Source organism: Tursiops truncatus, chromosome 18 (assembly GCF_011762595.2).
Source record: "Tursiops truncatus isolate mTurTru1 chromosome 18, mTurTru1.mat.Y, whole genome shotgun sequence".
Classification (NCBI taxonomy): Eukaryota; Metazoa; Chordata; class Mammalia; order Artiodactyla; family Delphinidae; genus Tursiops; species Tursiops truncatus.
In genome coordinates this window covers 7,672,962-7,694,413 of record NC_047051.1, presented here as the reverse complement: position 1 = coordinate 7,694,413, position 21,452 = coordinate 7,672,962, and the positions used below count along the sequence as shown (strand labels likewise).

At 44.4% G+C, this 21,452-nt stretch overlaps 2 long non-coding RNA genes across 2 annotated transcripts in view; one reads left to right on the top strand and one right to left on the bottom strand.

Moving 5' to 3' along the window:
* The window catches only part of LOC117308808 (uncharacterized), a 143,134-nt gene that overhangs the window by 77,408 nt on the left and 44,274 nt on the right, over window positions 1–21,452 (top strand). The window contains exon 3 of the long non-coding RNA XR_012327570.1: window positions 7,992–8,174. This is a non-coding gene — a long non-coding RNA (uncharacterized lncRNA). The remainder of the gene's footprint in view (window positions 1–7,991; window positions 8,175–21,452) is intronic.
* Window positions 8,053–21,452, bottom strand: part of LOC109550240 (uncharacterized) — a 51,421-nt gene continuing 38,021 nt past the window's right edge. The window contains exons 4-5 of the long non-coding RNA XR_004522984.2: window positions 14,181–14,234; window positions 8,053–13,675 (exon numbers count right to left, since the gene is read on the bottom strand). This is a non-coding gene — a long non-coding RNA (uncharacterized lncRNA). The remainder of the gene's footprint in view (window positions 13,676–14,180; window positions 14,235–21,452) is intronic.

Sequence of the window (21,452 nt, the reverse complement as noted above, 5' to 3'; positions counted from 1 at the left end):
GTTCAGACCACCTGCCAGTAAATCCTAGTGAGATTTGACATCAGAGTCTCAGTCTTTGTTTGCTTATTCATTTTTTTAAAAAAAGTATTGAACAGCTATTATGTGCCATGCCTTGTGATAGGTGTTAGACCTACAGTGGGGAACAAAACAGTTGTGGTTCCTACCCTCCCAGTCTAGTGACAGTCAGTAGACAAAGAATTCACCATCTATACTCATAGGCCCATGACATGTACAATAGGGAAAATGAACAGGGTCAATGGGCGCATAGTCAGATAAGGAGGAGGTGAGATTTAAATTAAGGTCGGAAGAGAAAGATAGGGGTGGGGTGGGCATGGTGCTTCAGGCAGACGGAACAAGGGCAAAGGCCCTGAAATGGGAAACTGCTGAGGACATCTGAGTAACTGAATGAGGCCACGGAGGCTGGTGCTCCAGAGACTGGGAGCGAGTGAAGCGGGAGGGGGTCCGAAGAGCTTTGAGGCCATGGTGAGGACACAGGGGGCCCGCGGGCAGTCATGCGTTGTTCATGCCGCTCCCAGCACGTCGGGACTGGAAGAGGAAGGGCGTTGGCTGTGAGGAGCACCTGTTCTGCTGGGTGAAGTGTGAGCGCCTACATCTAGGACGCAGGTTTCATCTTCACCGCAGCCCTGTGAGGCCAGCCTTATCATCTCCGTCGTGCAGGTGGGCCACCTGAAGTTGAGAATGAAGACTGGACTTGCCCAGGTCCCCAGAGATGAGTGAAGGGACTGAGATCTGAGTCCACCACAAAGTCCTGCCTTCGCCAGAGTCCCCAAGCTGCCCCAGGTGGAGCCCAGCCCTGCTGCCCTGCCCCCCATGCTGGGAGCTGGGGTCTGGCCCGGGGATGGGAGAGGCAGGAGGCAAGCCCGCTGGGAGGAGCTGCACTCGCTTTGCTGGGCCTGCACGAGTCCTCTCAGGGCTGTCCTTTTTATTGTCTCATCAAAGTGGCCTTTCTTGAAAGCAGTGACAACACAAAATATCACTTTCAGGAAACTCTCCGAGATGGCGTGAGTAAAAAGCAATCAGTCACCCACAACTCAATCATGTGCCGCCCCCACTGGGCCAGGCTGGGCACCTTGGGCCCCACAGCACAGGGAAAGGCTCCAATGCCCCCTCCCCCGACCCCCCGGAAGGGGGGGTCCTCCTGAGGAGTCAAGCGTGCAGCTCTTTGGGGAGGAGTGGGACCTAGGGCAGGACTGCACATGCGCACGAGGGGCGCTGGGGACGGGCTCTGCCTGGCTTTTTTCTATGGGAACACACTCGGCTACAGGTTTGCTTTTCAATCACTTCCTTCTAAATACATCAACTTTTCTCTGTATTTCTCAATATAAAAAATGATTGGCCACTCTGACTGGTGTGAGGTGATACCTCATTGCAGTTTTGACTTGCATTTCTCTAATGGTTAGTGATGTTGAGCATCCTTTCATGTGTTTGTTGGCAATCTGTATGTCTTCTTTGGAGAAATGTCTGTTTAGGTCTTCTGACCATTTTTGGATTGGGTTGTTTGTTTTTTGTTATTGAGCTGCATGAGCTGCTTGTATATTTTGGAGATTAATCCTTTGTCTGTTGTTTCATTTGCAAATATTTTCTCCCATTCTGAGGGTTGTCTTTTTGTCCTGCTTATGGTTTCCTTTGCTGTGCAAAAGATTTTAAGTTTAATTAAATCCCACTTTTTAATTTTTGGTTTTATTTCCATTACTCTAGGAGGTGGGACAAAAAAGATCTTGCTATGGTTTATGTCAAAGAGTGTTTTTCCTACGTTTTCCTCTAAGAGTTTTATAGTGTCTGGCCTTACATTTAGGTCTTTAATCCATTTGGACTTTATTTTTCTGTATGGTGTTGGGTAATGTTCTAATTTCATTCTTTTACATGTACCTGTCCAGTTTTCCCAGTACCACTTATTGAAGAGGCTGTCTTTTCTCCATTGTATGTTCTTGCCTTCTTTGTCGTAAATGAGGTGCCCATATGTGTGTGGGTTTATCTCTGGGTATTCTATCCTGTACCATTGATCTATATTTCTGTTTTTGTGCCGGTACCATACTGTCTTGATTACTATAGCTTTGTAGTATAATTTGAAGTAGGGGAGCCTGATTCCTCCAACTCCATTTTCCTTTCTCAAGATTGCTTTGGCTATTCGGGGTCTTTTGTGTTTCCATACAAATTGTAACATTTTTTGTTGTAATTCTGTGAAGAATGCCACTGGTAGTTTGATAGGGATTGCATTGAATCTGTAGATTGCTTTGGGTAGTATAGTCATTTTCACAATATTGGTTCTTCCAATCCAATAACATGGTATATTTTTCCATTGGTTTATGTCATCTTTGATTTCTTTCATCAGTGTTTTATAGCTTTCTGAGTACAACTCTTTTGCTTCCTTAGGCAGTTTATTCCTAGGTATTTCATTCTTTTTGTTGCAATGGTAAATGGGATTGTTTCCTTAATTTCTCTTTCTGATTTTTCATTGTTGGTGTGTAGGAATGCCAGAGATTTCTGTGCATTAATTTTGTATCTTGCAACCTCACCAAATTCATTGATTAGTTCTAGCAGTTTTCTGGTGGCATATTTAGGATTTTCTATATATAGTATCATGTCATCAGCAAACAGTGAGAGTTTGATTTCTTCTTTTCCAATTTGTATTCCTTTTATTTCTTTTTCTTCTCTCATTGCTGTGCCTAGGACTTCCAAAACTGTGTTAAATAAGAGTGGCGACTGTGGACATCCTTGTCTTTTTCCTGATCTAAGTGGAAATGCTTTCAGTTTTTCACCATTGAGTATGATGCTTGCTGTGGGTTTGTCATATATGACCTTTATTATGTTGAGGTAGGTTCCCTCTATGCCCATTTTCTGGAGAGTTTTTATCATAAATCGGTGTTGAATTTTGTCAAAAGCTTTTCCTGCATCTACTGAGATGATCATATGGTTTTTATTCTTCAATTTGTTAATGTGGTGTATCACATTGATTGATTTGTGTATATTGAAGAATCCTTGCATCCCTGGGACAAATCCCCACTTGATCATGGTGTATGATCCTTTTAATGTGTTGCTGGATTCTGTTTGCTGGTATTTTGTTCAGGATTTTTGCATCTATGTTCATCAGTGATAGTGGTCTATAATTTTCTTTTTCTATGATATCTTTTTCTGGTTTTGGAATCAGGGTGATGGTGGCTTTGTAGAATGAATTTTGGAGTGTTTCTCCCTCTGCAATTTTTTGGAAGAGTTTGAGAAGGATGGATGTTAGCTCTTCTCTAAATGTTTGATAGAATTCACCTGTAAAGCCATCTGGTCCTGGACTTTTGTTTCTTGGAAGATTTTTAATTACGGTTTCAATTTCATTACTTGTGATAGGTCTGTTTATATTTTCTAATTCTTCCTGGTTCAGTCTTGGAAAATTGTACCTTTCTGAGAATTTGTCCATTTCTTGATGGTTGTCCATTTTATTGGCATATAGTTGTTTGTAGTAGTCTCTTATAATCCTTTGTATTTCTGCAGATTCAGTTTTGTTTTCTCCTTTTTCATTTTTAATTTTATTGATTTGTGTCCTCTCCCTTTTTTTTCTTGATGAGTCTGGCTAAGGGTTTATCAATTTTGTTTATCTTTTCAAAGATAAACTTTTAGTTTTATTGATCTTTGCTATTGTTTTCCTTGTTTCTCTTTCATTTATTTCTGCTCTGACCTTTATGATTGCTTTCCTTCTACTGACTTTGGGTTTTCTTTGTTCTTCTTTCTCTAGTTGTTTTAAGTGTAGGGTTAGATTGTTTATTTGAGATATTTCTTGTTTCTTGAGGTGAGATTGAATTGCTATAAACTTCCCTCTTAGAACTGCTTTTGCTGCATCCCATAGGCATTGGGTCGTCGTGTTTTCATTGTCATTTTTTTCAATGTATTTTTTAATTTCTTCTTTGATTTCTTCAGTGATCTCTTGGTTATTTAGTAGCTCAGTGTTTAGCTTCCATGTATTTGTGTTTTTTACAGTATTTTTCATTTCAGTTATTGTGTTGTTCATCTGTTTGTTTGTTGTTTAGTTCTTCTAGATCTTTGTTAAACATTTCTTGTATTTTCTCAGTCTGTGCCCCCATTCTGTTTCCGATATTCTGGATCATCTTTTCTATCATTACTCTGAATTCTTTTTCAGGTATATTGCCTATTTCCTCTTCATTTATTTGGTCTTGTAGGTTTTTACCTTGCTCCTTCTCTGTGGCATATTTTTTTGTGATCTCATTTTTTTTTTTTTTTTTAATGAGTTGGATTGTGTTCCTGTCTTACTGGTTGTTTGGCCTGAGGCTTCCAACACTGGAGTTTGTAGGTTGTTGGGTAGAGCTGGGTCTTGGTGCTGAGATGAGGGCCTCCGTGAGACCTCACTCCGATGAATATTCACTGGTGTCTGAGGTTCTCTGTTAGTCCAGTGGTTCAGACTCAGCGCTCCCAGTGCAGGAGCTTTGGCCCCTGGCTCATGAACCGAGATCCCACAAGCCGTGTGGGGTGGCAAAAAAAAAAAAAAAGCAATAACAAAGTAAAAAATAAAATTAGACTAGGAAACTAACAGATATGTTAGAAAGAATATAAAATAAAAATATAGATGAATCAACAACCATAAGGTACATCAGTACCACAATAGTAAAACAGAGGAAGAAGGAAAAGGAAAAAAAAAAGAAAAAGAAGAAAGAAAAGAAAAGCGGGGGGAAGGCCTTGGCTGTGGAGGCGGGGCCTAAGCAAGGGCGAGGTTTGGGTGTTGGGTGGGGCCTATGCTCAGGACCCACAGGGCTGGAAAAGGCCCTGGGGCTGTGGGGGGTGGGGCATAGGCTCAAGGAACAGAAGGGGCCCAGGCGTGCCCCCCACCCCTGGTCTCAGAGGGCAGGGGACCTCACCTGGGAGCCCAGCAGGCTTCCTGGGCTCGAGTGGGAGGGGCAGACACCCTCCTCTCCTCTCCTGCTCCTCCCACCTGTCTCTCCTGATCTCCCCGGCCTCCCTCCTATGCCCCCAAGGACCCACGCGGCCTGGAGGGGGCTTTGGAGCGGGGGTACCAGCCTGGGAGCTCAGCAGACTCCCCAGCCCAAGTGGGCCAGGTGATTGCCTTCTGCTCCTCTCTCGCTCCTCCCGGAGGGTCCCTCCTGCCTGACTTTCCTCATCTCCCCAGCCTCAGGGGCGCTGATCCTGTCTGGCCTCCACTTCTCTTCCCCCCCCCAGCCCCCCCAACATCCTACTGGTTCACTTGGGGGTTCCTCCTGTCTCCCTGGGCGTCAGAGTCCCCCACCAGCGGCAGGCAGGTGCCCTAGTTGTGGAGAGACGCTAACTCCACGTCTTCCCACACCGCCATCCTGACTCCTGAGCATGCTTTTTAAAATCCAACCGGGCTGAATTTAGAAATCCAAATTTGTTGCTTTTTAATAGTTAATATTACTTATAAGAATATATATTAATATGTTAATAAGTATATTTTAATAATTAAACTTAACTTTAAACTTAATTGTATTTAATAGCCCGGAGGATGTGAGGTTGTATTAACTGTTCGCTAAGGTGATTGAAGCCTAGGAAACCAGGGGCTTCTAAATGAGGCAAGTTTGGGCTTGGGTGGAGTCAGAGGAGGTGGGAGGAGTCAGACAGGGTGGTGGGAACCACATTCAAGCTCCGCCCCTTCACTTAGCCACGCCCCCAGCCCCATGCTAAACAGCCTAATTCCTCAGCCTGGACACCACTGCCCCCATCACAGTTCACCCTGCTCCAGTGTTGAACTTTCTTTTGCTTCAACCTTGTTTTGGAGTTTTCCAAAATTCCTTCCCACCAAGCCGCAGCCCCTCGCCTTGGCCCATTACTGAAGTTGCTTGGCACCCGGGATGCTGCACATTCATTTTCATTATGCTGCCATTGATGGAAACCTTCAGTATCTTCCTTAACAGCCTGACCCATTCTTTGAAGGCTCTCCAGCAGTGAGTATAGTTTTTTGCCTTGTTTTGTTTCGTTTTTTCTTTGTTTTTTACTGTGGATTTTATTTTTTGAAAAATAAAATCACTTTGGACTGAATTTTGGTGGACAATAAAGTGGCAATATTATTTTGAATCTAAAATAAATGGTACTAAAAGGTACCATTTTCTCTCACTCTGGAAGTATTCCAGAAGAGGGCCCTGTCAGTTTGAGGCAAGGACAGTATCATTGCAATAGGCCAAAGTGATAGCTTTCTTTGCACAGCAGCTTTTTTTTAAGGTCTTCATACTTTACCCTATTACCACAGATGGGTATGTGTCTGTGTAAACCCACACATGGAAATGAATTTCATAGCCCAACGATTATTCACTTAGCCATTGAAGAGCTGCCGGCACTCACCCAGTCCCTAGGATCAGTTTGTTGTACTGTGGCGTGCGGGTGACATCCGTCACCCACCTGGGCTTCCGAATGATGGGCTTGTCCTAAAGGGTTGAAGGGTGGAAATAAACAAAAATATGCCCTTTTAATGATAAGACAATTTCCATTGTCTCAAGCCACTCTGGTCCTTAATATGCATACTTAACATAATAGAGTTTTCTTTTTTTTTTAACATCTTTATTGGAGTATAATTGCTTTACAATGGTGTGTTAGTTTCTGCTTTATAACAAAGTGAATCAGCTATACATATACATATATCCCCATATCTCCTCCCTCTTGCGTCTCCCTCCCACCCTCCCTATCCCACCCCTCTAGGTGGTTACAAAGCACCGAGCTGATCTCCCTGTGCTATGCGGCTGCTTCCCACTAGCTGTCTATTTTACGTTTGGTAGTGTATATATGTCCATGCCACTCTATAGTTTTCTTTAGTTGACTTTCGCTCTCAACTACAGGCGTATCCCGGAAATATTGAGGGAGGGTTCAGTTCTAGACCACTGCAATAAAGCAATTCACACAAATTTTGTGATTTCCCAGTGCATACAGAAGTTATGTTTACACTATGCTGTAGTCTGTTAAGTGTGCCATGTCTTAAAAAAAATCAATGTACATACCTTAATTTAAAAATACTTTTTTGTTAAAAAATGCTAGCCACCATCTGAGGCTTCAGTGAGTAGCAATCTTTTTGCAATAGTAACATCAAAGATCCCTGATCACAGATCGCCATGACAGATAAAATAATAATGAAAAAGTTTGAACTATTGCGAGAATTACCAAAATGTGACACAGAGACACAACGTGAGCAAACGCTTTTGGGAAAATGGTTCTTATAGACTTGCTCGATACAGGGTTACCACAAACGTTCAATTTGTAAAAAAAAATGCAGTATCTGTGAGATGCAATAAAACAGGGTCTGCCTATATAGAGAACTTGCTATATAGATTTGAAGAACCACCTTTATTCTCTCTCTCTAGAGCAGGCTTATTTGGCAGCCTGAGGGTTATTGTTTAGCTGTAACTTCTAGGGTGGATGATAAGTTTCCTGAGGGCAGAAATGGGTGTCTGTACCCCCAGCACACAGCACAGAACCTGAGCAGTGACAAGGGCTCAACTATTTGTTGAGTGAGATAATAAAAGAAAGACTTTAAAGATAGAATATATTCTGGAATGGGTCAGGTATTGTTATTCCTATCCTAAGTGTAGTTCCCAAATGCTTCTTGCCTTCTGAATTTCTGATTCTGTGATTCTGTAAGTTCTCTAAGGAGAAACCCTCACAGAGCAACCTAAACTGAAATAACCATTAACAGGGAGAAAAATTCTTTTCCATTTGTCATTCATTAAGACATATGATCAAGTACATGATGGAATCACGTGTAATTCATCCATCTGATTTAGAAGCAAAAAGAGGAATTATCTCGCACTACATATAGAGATCATATTTTATTTGCATTCCATAGACTGGCAAAATCCAACATGAATATATTATCTTCAAGGACACAATTTCTGTAATCATGCCACTCGAGGAGCAGTTTAAAATAGCAAATAAAATCAAACTGGAGCACTCAGCATCCTTATCAAATGAGAATCACATACAAAAACCCGCTTTCTTCTTTTCAACTTCAGCTGCAGGGACCAGAAATAAACGGCCCCATCTTCTCTGATCATGATTAAGGTGTCGTCAGGCGCAGAGAGAATGCACAGCACGGGACCCCCATACGACAGCCCTCGCAGCACAGCAGGCAGCTGGGAGGAAACCTCTTTCTGGCGAGCCAGAGCACCAGCTTGCTCTGAATACACTAACTGCAGGTACGTGCAGAAGCCATCCTGGTGAAGAAAGGAAAATTCAGTAAACGTCTACTGTCTTTCAAAAGTTCTCTTTATCCTCAGGACATGGATAAGTCCTGACATAATTAGTAGCTTATCGATGTGAACTTGGTTGCCAAAAACTCGGGGCTAATGACTGGGGTGCGCCTGTTCGGCTAGGGCTGGAAATCCGCTACTCAGTGTCTCGCTTCCCTGCCCAGTCTCTCTGTGTAAAGATGATGTGAGGGTTGAGCACATACCCTGTTCCGTGCAATGTGGACCTTCGCCTCCCTTCTTGCCATAGCTGGATAAGGTAGGTACTGTTACTCTCCTCATTTTACAAATTGGGGAACTCAAGCCTAGAAAGGCTAAATAATCTGCCTAAGATCAAACTACTAGTAAGTGGCTGGCCTGAGACTTGAGCCCCCATTGGTCTGACTGCACAGTTCTGACCCACCAGGATGTACGCCTCATTTCGAATCTCGGCAGTGCACGTAGGGAAAAGCCGACCTGCGGTCTGGGGAAGGGGTGGGCGTGCCTGTAGGGCCTGGGAACATCTCCATTTTCTCTCCGCTTCCCCCAAAGCCCTAACTCACTAGAGTCTTCCCTTCTCTTCCCTGGAATCCTGACTGTTCCCTTTCAAATGAGATGACAGTGAAAACACTGTATTTGCTTTGGTTGGGGCACTGGCCCGAGGTCTGAATAGAGGTGAATGCCGCTCAGCTTGTCATTTTAGAACTTGATTCATCCTAGAACAATAGGATACTGATGCACAATGGCAGAGAATTTTAAAAGCAGATGTCTCAGCTCCTCATTATACAACCCAAATTGGGAAACATTAATAATGACGATGATGATAACATTTGTTGAGAAATTACTCTGTGGCTGCCCCTGTTCTAAACACTTTCCATGTGTCAGTGATCTGATTATCGCCAGGTGTTGCTTGTTCGCAGGATTTCTTGCTCACCGGTGTTTCACTTTTGCTTTTGGGTAAGGTGGCAGATGTAGCCTTCATTTCCTGGTTTTAGGAATGCCTTCTTGGAACTTGCCTGAGCTACTGCAATTCCTAGTGAAGCTATTCCAGGCATATCCTGACATTACGAGAACTTGAAAATTGTGAATATGCATGTCCCCTTGGTTCAACTTCAACTTGGCAAGGGTACTGAGGGGCATAGGGTACTCCAGAAAGGCTCAGAACCAAACATTTTATACATTTTCCTCACTAACTTCAAGTCTGACTCACAAAACACAACCCAACTTACCCACTGAATTCTACCCACTGCTTCATAGTCTATTTTCATGAAAAGTTGTTCTATTTGTTCAATACTCTAGAGAGAAAAAAATCAATCTGCGTTTAGAGTAAACTATTCACTAGATTGGTGGGCGACAGGATACAGGAGGGGGAAGATATTCATTTTTCCAATTTTCATATTCAAAAACGCATACTACTCTAAGATCTCTGGAATGTTTGCTCCAAAACATTAATAGGACTGTTAATCTGAATTCAGTGCACTGACACCAGAACTCTTCCCCAGCAAGAGGCTGAGCTCCTCGAATGTCTATGTTTGAAATCAAGCCTTAATGAGTAGGAGGAGCTGTGGGTCTCCCAGGGCTTATGCTCCCAGGGGGTCCCACTCCACCCTAGTCAGTTCCAGCCAGAGGACTGAACTGAGTTTCAGTTTGAGACACTGAAACTCAAAGTGTATCAGTATCTTTGAGTGTATCCCCACTTTGAGATACACAGCAAAGCAAATTCTGAGGACAGTGGTTGGGATGGTGAGGATACTCACTTGGGTGTAGCCAGGACAAAAAGGTGCGCAAGTCATAAGAATTACTTTCAAGTGTTAGAAGGATCATTGTGTGGGAGAGAGAGTAGATTCCTTCTGTGTGGCTGTAACAGGCAGACGATAAGATGGATCCCACGATCCCTTCCTCTTGGTATTCAGGCCGATAAAACCCCCTCTCTTTGAGTAACTTGCTGGTAACCAACCGTAACTTCTGGTAGGCTGTCCCTCTCCCTAGCTGGCTTTGAGGAAGCTGGCTGCCAAGCCATGAGCTACCCTATAGAGGCGCCTACGTGGAAATGGCCAACAGCCAGCAAGGAACTGAGGCCTTAGTCCAACAACCCGCAAGAAACATGGCAGAGACCATGTGTCCTTGGAAGTGCCCTGTTCCCCAGTCAAGCTTTCAGATGAGACCCTAGCATAGCTACCACCTTGCTATAGCCTCGCGAGACACCCTGAAGCAGAGAATCCAGCTAAGCCAGGACTGGATGCCTAACTTACAAACACTGAGAGATAATACATGTGTAGTTTTAAGCTGCTGAGTTTGTGGTAATTTTGTTCTGGTGCCATGGATAACTCAGAGAGTGGTGCAGAAGCTTAGAAACTGGGCTAATGGGTAGGATGTCAAGAAAGACCAATTTCAGCTCATAAAGGGAAAAAAACAAATTTAAGGTCAGAGCTCTCCAACCTTGAAACGGGCTACCTTATAAAGTATCGAGTTCCCTTAAGCTGAAGGTATTCAAGCGTATGCTGGCTCCTGGCTTAGCAGAGAATAGAATCTGTGCATTGAAGTGGTTATATACTAAGTGACCTCTAAGGTCCTTTCAAACCCCAGGATTCCATAATTGCAGCTTCAACAGAGATGGTCAGGTTTTATGTCTATTTTGGGGAGTGCGGTGTTGGCTTTTCTCTTATAAGTCTCAGGGGTGTTTGCCTTTGCTCAGTAATGATACCAAATGGAAAAACTGAGATGATGCCTTATTTCAAGACACCAGGGCATTGCCCCTTGGTGAGTCGATACCCAGTGCCAGTGTAGGGGTCGTGAGGAGAGACCCTGGCTGTGGGACTGAGCTCAGACCCAGTTCCCTCTACATCATGCTCCAAAGGAGACATCTCACAGCCCTGGGTGTGGCTGCAGCGCAGACATTACCATGGCAACTAGGCAGTACCACGCACATAATAAGTAACAAATATTTGTGGAACGAAAGTCCGAACAGACCCAAACACCTAGAGGGATGGCTTCCCGAGAGATTAGGATGAGAGATGCAACAGGAAACAGAAAAGCTCAGGAGGGGGGCAGTCACTGCCTGGGCTCGGGCTGCCCACCCAGACCACCCCTGTCACCAAAAGCAGAGCCTGGGACAGGTGTGGGTCCACCTGGGCAACTTGGAGCTCCGGACAAGGTGGCATGAGGCAAGGGCCGTGCAGTGTTGTGGACCACAGTGGGAGTGGGCCCTCGGGCAGTACATGGGCCATCGTACGGCCACTCCTTGGTCTTGCAGCACCGTGGCTCTGCCCAGAGAGATGCAGCCTCCCCCATCAGTCACAGCGAAAGGGGCACTGGGGTCTGCATGAACAGCCTCTGGCCCTGCCCTGGGGAACTGCCTTCTCAGCATGATTATGTGAGAGACACCGGACCACTTCCTCCTCACATCGCTCACTCATTGAGCACCAGTGGCATGACAAGCCCTGTGTCAGATGCTGCAGCTTCAGAGCTGAGAGATGCCTTACTTGCCCTCATGGCGTTCGCTGTCCAGCAGGGTCACAGCAAAGCAGCAATGCAGTGCCCAAAACAAATTCTGTGTTACAGGAAACTGCGGACCACTATCAGGTTAAAAGGAAGAGCAGCTACTTCTTTCTAGGAAAGTTAGGACAGCCTCGTCTGAGTCCATGATGACTGTACTGCATTAAAGTCAGTCATTCATTTAACAGCATTTATTGGACATCTGTATGGGCCAGGCATGGTCCTAAATTCTGGGAACATAAGAAAAACCAGAATCCAGGGAGAATTAGTACTCAGGCAAAAAATGGGAGGAGAGTATTCTAGGCAAGGGAACAGCACGTGGGAAGATACGGGAATAGGAAAATAGGGCATCACCTTCTCTGCTCCCCACGGGAACCACAAGTTTTGGTGTAAGACCCCCATTCCTCTAGGTGGCACCCATATCTGAAACACTCACCCTGTATATTGTGCCCCTGAAAACGCAGCCCAAGGTTCATCTCCTCCAGGAGACCCTCCTGGCTCCCTGGTCTGCTTTAGATGCTCGCGTAGCACCCAGGCTGAATTCTAGGCCAGCTCTGACCTCCCCGAGGGCAGAGTCCACTTGACTGATGCTGTGTCGCTAGTAAATGTTTATTGAATGAATAAATGAGTGAGTGAATGAATGCATGAGAGGAGAAGAGAATGAGTAGATCACTGACTAGGGGGGGCAGGCATGCTAAAAATGCAGGTAATTAGACTGCTTTGGCTAAAAAGATCTGGGATGTTGTTAAAACACCTGATAATTTATCCATTGAAAACACTCCTCTCTCTACCCCATAGTTTTTTGTTTAATATTATGCATACAGAGTAGATATTTTTAAAAGACGGGTGATTTTTAATGATCACTTCTCCACAGCAGATGAAACTCTAAACACACATAAACTTCCACTTGAGCCATGGAAACCGAGGGCTTTGTAACTCAGAAGGGGCATTGGGGACCTCACCAGCCTGCAGTCTGACGATGGTGGGATTTTGTTTAAACTCCAGGGACAAGATCATAGTGCATTACCTTGAATAATTTTTTTCTATAGTTTAAGATGTAATCATGAAACCTTAGCAAGTAGAGCTTAAACAGCCTCTCCTGTTATCCTATGTATTTTATCTTATGAATACAGCCTTGTTCATTGCTCTGTTGGAGTTTTGTGTCCCCGCCTCCCGGCCAAATTCATATGTTGAAACCCTAATGGCCAATGTGATGGCATTAGTAGGTGAGGCTTTGGGAGGTGCTTAGGGCATGAACGTGGAGCCCTCAAGAGTAGGATTTGTGATCTTACTGAAGGGACCCCAGTGAGCTCCCTCACCCCTTCCGCCCTGCTAGGATCCAACGAGAAGTCTGCAGCCTGGAAGAGGGCCCTCCCTGACCCTGAGAGCACCCTGACGTCAGTTCCAGCCTCTGGAACTGTAAGAAACAAATGCTTGTTGTTTATAAGCTTCTCATTTTATGGTTTGTTTGTTTGTTTTTTAACAGCAGCCTGAACAGGCTAAGATATTCAATAAGATTTCATATTCTGGGCTAAAAACTGGGCTAAACAGGACTGCAGAGAAAATATTTAAAATCCTTAATTCCAGCAGCTTGGGGGTGGGAAAAGTGTCCCAACTCTTTGGAAACAACCCACATGGAAATAACCAGTGATCTAATAAGAGCCTTTTTCTCCTTTTCCAGAAAAGTCTCTAAGTATCTTGTTGGCCTCGTGTACTAAGTAATTTAAAACTATTTTCCTATATGAACTGTTGTTCAGTAGGTCGGCTGGGTGTTAGCAGAAATCACAGTTCAGAGCTGAGAGTGATTGTACAGATAGGTCATCAAGCCTAATTGGTTCCTATGGTTGAAATTTTCACCGTGGTTTCAATGATCCAACATTTCTAAAACCCATCTACTTTCTTCTGTGACCTCATGCTTGCTTCATTATGCATTTTTAACTTTCCATATCCAGCAGCCTTCCTCTCTTCTCATACTCCTAGGAGGGAAAACCAATAGTTAGCTCTGAACATAGTTGCATTTTGTTTAGTCTGGGTGTAAGAGTCCAAAGAATGGAATGTCTAATTGGACCTACCTGAACTCTGTCAACTTCTAGCGTGCTATCCCTTTTGTTCATTTCTCTGATGCATTCATACTTTGTTTCTAATTCCATTAAGAAGTGACAATTACAGAGAATTTATTCTTCCTTGCCATTTTGTAGGAATTAAAAGGCATGTACTTTTCACTGAAAAATCAACCATCAAAAAGAGAATCAAGGGCTTCCCTGGTGGCGCAGTGGTTGAGAGTCCACCTGCCGTTGCAGGGGACACGGGTTCGTGCCCCGGTCCGGGAAGATCCCACATGCCGCGGAGCGGCTGGGCCCATGAGCACAGGCTGAGGCCTGTGCTCTGCAACGGGAGAGGCCACAACAGTGAGAGGCCCACATACCGCAAAAAAAAAAAAAAAAAGAATCAAATTAGAAAGCTCACCTGCTCAATTCCTACCTGAAAGAGTGCATTTAAGTGTTGTAGCTCTTCAAGGGTCACTTGATGTTCAATCTCATCAAAACAAAAAGAAAATAAATTAAAAACATATAATGCTAATAGTAATGCCCATAACATGCAATTTCTGGAAACCCATAATTCCTCTCTCTATGGGAGGCCAATATGGGGTGGCTAAGCCTCTGAGTAACACTTAGGCTGTTCCAACCGTCACTGTTCCCAGTGTCTACTCCAATTCAGCTGATTCCTCAGCCCCAAGTTCTGGGGTAGGCTTGGCTCAACTGGGCTGGAAGGAAGGAAGAGGTGGCGGGTGGTGGAAAGAAAGGAGAGGATAGACATTGACTTGGGAAAGAAAAGATCAGGGACGGGACTGATATGAGAAAAGGGAGAGTGAAAATATTTTGCCAGATCACATTCCAAAGACGCTCTCTTCCCTGTCAGGAGTCCAGCGCATCAGAACTGCCTAGTGCCGCATCCTCTGCTCCTTGGTCCAGCTCACCCCAGGCTGAAACAGGAGGAGGCCCTGGGGGAACTGATCTGTGGCCTCTTTTTCTGGGGTAAATTTTCTGAAGCTATGGTCAGAGGCTCTTGGTACCCTTGGTGTTAGGGAATTTGGTTACCTTTTAGTCCCCTGTCCTTAGCTCAATAAACAGATTCCCCAGAGAATGCCTCTGCCTCACCTCCAGTCTCTTAGCTACTATCTCAGCAATTTGGCTTTTATAAATGAAAATCCTTAAACTTCCGGCTTAGAAAGAATGAATAAACTGTCACCAGTGGGTAGAGCCGAGCTGAGCTCTGACGTTCTTGCACCATCTCCTGAGGCCCGAGGAAGATAGCAAAGGAGGAAATAGGCTATTTCCCCAACAGGATCATCTTCTGAAATCTCTCTGACCACCTCCAAGCTTCCAAGGTGGTGGCCTTTACCATAAAACTCAGACTGACACCAAAGTTCCTGGGAGATCCACAATTTTGTAAAGTTGAAGCACCTTTCAAGTTCTGTCCTAAATGACTCAATAATTACTTTTGAACTTGCTTTCACCAAGGAACAAAATTGGAAACCTAGCTCTAGAAGGGGAAAACACTCCTCCTGAAGTTTCTGCTTAAAATTTCCCGGTAGGGCTCTTTTGGCAAGACCTGAGCCCAGGAGGTAATGTTTAAAAAGCTGACTGGGAGAAAGACCCCAACAATATTTGACTACACATGAAAGATGATTCCATCACACTGAGGGGCCATTTGCCCTCCCCAGTAAGAGATATTACCACTGAATGAATTCAACATTTTCTTAGACTACGCCAGCATCCAAAGAAGCAGTGAGACTATACCAAGCTCATATCAGGCTCACACACAACATGTATGGGAAAAATGTGCTTGAATCTGAGACCTAACAAGAAGATGTTGCCTCTAAGAGCATGTGACTTCTTATCCTACATCCCAGATGTGACTTCCAGAGGGTGAAACAATTTTTTAAGGATTTGAAAATTATTCCCCTTAAGGTTGGAATATTATGGGGAAAACATGGTATTATTTCAGTTTTCATATTGTATTTTTCTGAGCCTTTACAATTAAATACACAGTATGCTTTATGAGTCTATACATAAGACATTTATTCCTAAATTTATATTGCTGAAAACACTTATATCCCTAAAAAGTGGTGACTCTAGATTTGTACAAAGCAGTCAAAACATACTGCATATATGTTATCCTTACCGCAGACTTCTATCCTTCCACTGCCCCTGAATATCTTTTTCTCTTAGCTTCAGAATTTCCTGAAATTTATATCATGATCATTACTTGTCCACTAACCACCTTATTATGTGAAATGGGCCTTTCACCCTTCTCTACCTCCATTTCTGAAAAAGAACAAATAACAAAAAATTGCCTACCTCCCAGGAGGGGGCTCCCCAATCCAGAAAGAGACTAATTCATCTTCTCTCCTTAAATTTACTAGAAATGCTTCTGCGAGAGTGAAGTGAATGCCATCACTAATAATAGTAATGAAGGGCATGAAACCAAAGCCAGTGATTATATAATTTATGAAAGGTTTTACAGCAATTTTCAGTTAAGTATAAAATGTGACCAAAAAGCCTCACTCTCTCCCTTCACAACTTCTCCCCAGAGCCATCCTTCTATCCCCCAAAATATCCTACCCAGCCTGCTTCCTATTTATTTGCTCATGACACACCTACAGCCTCTGGCACCTTCCAAGCTTTGCTCTCTGTTATCCTGGTCATTCTATTCCATCTTGGCCTCCTGTTACAAATACACGTGCTTCCGGCCTCCCCTTCTCCCACTGTCCACAAAAATAAGGAAGTGAATGAAAACCCTAACCTTAACCCTAAGTACAGAAGACTTTTCAGGGCTGCAGTACCGAATGATGTTAACGAAATTTCTGTTGCACTTAAAAAATCAGTTCTTAAATCTCACAGCCCTAATCAAATTTTCATATGTCGTGACGGAATGCAAAAATCCAGTGATCATTAGCCAACTTCTTTTGAAAAGGCAGCAATATAAATACGTTTTGGAGAAACACAGCTACAAAACAGAGCCATTATTGTGCTCTTTCTTGAAAATATAAGTCAGGCCTTCACATAATTGCATGTTTTTAAGGCAGATTTGGAACACAAAGCAGAGAAAACATATGTCCCTTTCGGGGACTCCTGTGTTTGGCAGGGCTTGAAAATTTGTAACTGCCATCGACAGCCAGTCACATTGCATCACTTGAATGACTTGTTTTCCTACAAATAAAAACAGAGAAAAGCCTGACTATTTCCAAACTATCATAGCTATAGTGACAACCATAAATAATTGAGTCCAGAGTTGTGGAGTCAAGTTTTAAACATACTGTCTATTGCCCAGCAATGCATTTTGTTGTATTCAAATGCATTTTCAGAGAAACCTACCTAGATATTCTCTAATATCCTATATTGCAGAGGGTTCATGGAGCTGTGACTCTGTTTGTCCTTACACTGCAGTCTCCCCGAAAGCAAGCAGTTTTTATGATTAGAGTGGTTTTCCCATAAGGGTTCATTTGCCGGCTGGTTGCTCATTTGCAATGCAAATGAGCCCTCCTATGGTTACATCCCAACATTTCTTTGCTTCTCACTGTAGAGTCTCCTCGGTCCGGATGGTTTAGGGGTAACTTCACATCTATGACAAGGGAATTGACTAATTAATTGAGTAAAGTATCCTTTTGAAAATCTGTTCCTTGAGTGTCTGTCTCTATAGCTTCAGAAAACAGATAGTTACGATCCCGTGGTCTTAAGATTCTTAAAAGAGATAGTAACTCCAGAAGATTTGAGGGGTTCTCTGGGTTGAAATTTAGGGGCTCCCATGGTGGATCGTCCTGATGAAGAGGAAAAGGGGAGGCTGCAGGGAGTTCTCCAGTGAACCTAGACTGTGAAAGTGACCTTTCTCTTGTGTGACACAAGATCATAACCACAGGAAGAAGAGTCAAAAAAAGGCCTGTGGGGCTTCCCTGGTGGCGCGGTGGTTGGGAGTCCGCCTGCCGATGCAGGGGACACGGGTTCGTGCCCCAGTCCGGGAAGATCCCACATGCCGCGGAGTGGCTGGGCCCATGAGCCATGGCCTCTGAGCCTGCGCGTCCGGAGCCTGTGCTCCGCAGCGGGAGAGGCCACAGCAGTGAGAGGCCCGAGTACCGCAAAAATGGAAAAAAAAAAAAAAAAAAGCATCTTGATTAGTTGCTAATAAAACTAAAAAAAAACAAGGCCTGGGTGATTCTGCCAGGAACTTTCAAACTCATGATAAACTGAGGCTTTAAAAAAAAAAAAGATTGTCTTTTTAGCCATCTTAGAAGCAGGAAGATGAGAAGGTGGCTTCCATTTTAAACTAATTAATGCAGCCTTAAACAGCACCGCCACTAACATCTAACCTTTATGTGAGCTTATTATGTACAAACTGCTGGATACTTTACCCGCAGGTTTCCATTAATCTTCATAACAACTCTGTGAGGGAGACAGTATTATGGTCCCCATTTTACAGACCAGGAAATTGAGGCACCGAGAGCTCAATTAACTTGCCCACTTTCTCACAACCAGTAAGTGCTGGCACCAGGACCTAATACCAGCTCTCTTTTCTGCTGCCACACCTCTGCTGGAGGTCCCCAGCCAGTTCCTGTTCCATCTCCCAAGAGAACACGGGCAGATGGGTAGACCGGAGGGGTGTGGACTTCCAGACCTCCAGTGTCCACTATCACTCATGTCTCTCCTCTGGAGAGACTAACAGTCAGAGTGGATTGTTTCAACCCAAGTGACTAGTCCCCTAGAAGTGAACCTCAAATTTCCCTTTACTTGGAGGCGTTTTTACCTTGCTGTTTTAGTTATGATTATATGTTATACGGTTAAAGGTACGGTGACAATTGAAGAGTCAAACCTCCTCCTTCATTCAGTGAGTATTAAAGACTTCCCACCACAGGGACATTCTACAGCTTCCACAAAGTTTTTTTTTTTTTAAGATTTTTTTGATGTGGACCATTTTTAAAGTCTTTATCGAATTTGTTATAATATCGCTTCTGTTTTATGTTTTGGTTTTTTGGCCACGAGGCATGTGGGATCTTAGTTCCCCGACCAGGAATCGAACCCTCATCCCCTTCATTGGAAGGCGAAGTCTTAACCACTGGACCTCCAGGGAAGTCCCCTCTACAAGTCTTAAAGTGGATCCAAATGGGCTGCAAGGAGCACCCCAAGCATTTCCCAGCTTGCTTCTCTAAATTAACCTAAAACGAATACTTTGCTGTTTTCCAGCTGCTTGGGTAGATTCCGTGGCCTCTCAGTGGTTAAAAAAAAAAAAAAAAGAGAAATGCTTCTGCCAGCCTTAGCAAATAAGAATGGCAAAGCTGACCTTGCACATGTGCACTGATCGGTTGTAGCAGTCAAGTACTATGTTGAGAAGGATTCTGAGGCTCTTGGCAGGGAAAAACCAGGATGGATTCACTCAGTTTGCCACGAGCACTGGGGGGTGGAGAGAGAACAGAAGCAACAGACCTATACTAAGAACAAGGCGATGGAGAAATAGAGAAGAACTGAGCTGGAAGGGGTCTCAGAACCGTTATAGTCACGCCCCTTCCTTACAGCGCGGAAGCTGAGGACCGGAGAAGACAAGTCCCCAAGGAAGTGAGTGGCAGAGCAAAAAAAGTCTTCATCTATATCCAAGGCCAGTACTCCGTGAGCAGCTCTGGCTCTTGTAGTTCTAACACAAATAAAAAATAGCTGCTGTGTGCCCGTTTTCCCACAGCTCATTTAAATATGTGTCACTGAAGCCATGCCTTTTCCTTTGAAGCGGCATCATCGCACATCCTCCTGCACAGCCTTGATTCCACACCAGCCCACACAGGCTTCGAGCCAGGAGCTGCAGATCCCGCCACCGTTCTGAGATGGCAACGGGGAGCCTCAGGCCTCGGAGGCACCCTGTCAAACACAGCCCAGCTACAAGCAATATGGCCTGGGTCACCACAGGCTCCAGTGTGGCTAACCCAGTCAGCAAAGGAGCAAAACCTGGCCTGGCCGCAGTCGGTGAAAAGGTCACCCTCAACCAGGAAATGTCCCATAACCTCTGACAATGACTGAAAAGTTCTCATGGAAGCCTGGAAGACTGAAAAAGTGTTTGCTGGGCAAAGTGAAGGTCGGAGTACGACCTACACGGTTGAACTCTCTATGCACTGACTTGAGAGGTGACCGGAAATAGATTGTTCAGGAAGAACCTCAGTGGCTGAGATCACACGGGGGCAATTCGTTTCAAATATTCTGACCCGTTTGACATCATAACTCAATGCACACTAGGCAAAAAAAGTTTCCCAATACACGACTTGTGCTTATTCAGAAGATGCGCTCTGATATTAACTAATAGCTGTCATTGTTTTAGATGTCAGTCATATTCCAGCAAATCAGTCTCCTGACCCATTAATTGATCTCGCCCTCACTATGAAGATCCCTGCCCTGAGGAAAGTTCCTTTTGATATATTATCTGCATAGGTCACAATGGCAAAAAGAACAAAACCCTAATTTTTTTTTTCTTCCCCGCCGCGCGGCTTGTGGGATCTTAGTTCCCTGACCGGGGATCGAACCTGGGCGGGCCCTCGGCAGTGAAGGCGCGAAGTCTCAACCACTGGACCGCCAGGGAATTCCCTATTTTTTAATCTCCTCATCGTCCATTTCCAAGCTCACTGTCCAGCATTCATCCCATTTCTGCTCCTCGGGCCCCGTTTACTTCAATCACTTGGGTAGCCTGGTGTGCTGTTTCCTCCACGTGGGGTGGCCTCCACTTTGTAATATCTTGGAAAAACTCCTAGAGATCCTTGAAGGCCCATCTCATATGCCACCTTCTCCGAGAAGCCTTCCTTGTCCTCAAAAGCCAGAAGTCATGTCCCCCTCCCCGTCTCCCCATCAGGGGCACGTGTTTTTGGATACACATCTCTCTCTCTTACTGAGCTCCTGTTTTCCTAAAACTTAGTCATGAGTCCATTATCTGTACAGATTTTTCTCATTCATTTACTTAATATTTTTCTTTAAATAGACTCACTTATTGTACATATTACCTTCTTTAGCCTCATCCAAAACAATGGTAATCAGGAAATCACGGTTGGGTTCGATGTGCTTGTTAGATTTCCAGGGAACATTAACATAAATATACCATTATTAAATTTAAAAAATCTCATTTTGGTACTCTAAAACATTTCCTTTGAGGAAAAACTGCTAGTTGTGTAAGGTCTTGAGGGGCTATATTTTGTTTAAATTTGAGTTTTTCTCTAGGGCTCGGTATAAAATACGGCTCCATAAATGTTTGCCAAATTAAAATCAGATGAGATGGATTAATTGGAATTTATTCATACCCTCAACATATTAGCATGAATCTGATTTATCCGGAGAGGCATTTGTGGTCTTGGGAAGCAAAGAATGAGACTTGAAAGGAGGTGGACCTAAGAAAGGAAAATGTTGATAGGTGTGGAAAGGAGAAAGGAAAGACACCTGCAGAAGCTGGGCCCGGCCGATTTTGGGATGCTCAGCGAGGTGCGTTCCCGCTGGGAAGGTCGGTAACGGAGCAGCAGACGGCGGATGGGTCTGGATGGGTCTTCCGTGGGAAGAGGAGGTCACAGCACACCTGATATGGACCCCAGCTTTAAACAGTGTCACTGGCCACGGACCCTAGGGGGCTCCAGCGCAGCCCTAAGCCCTGCGCGAGAGCCCGCATGGCCCACAAAGGCGGTCCGATCGCCGCTCCCTCACCCTTTCCGTCCGCAGGCTCTGGTGTGGAGGCGGCACC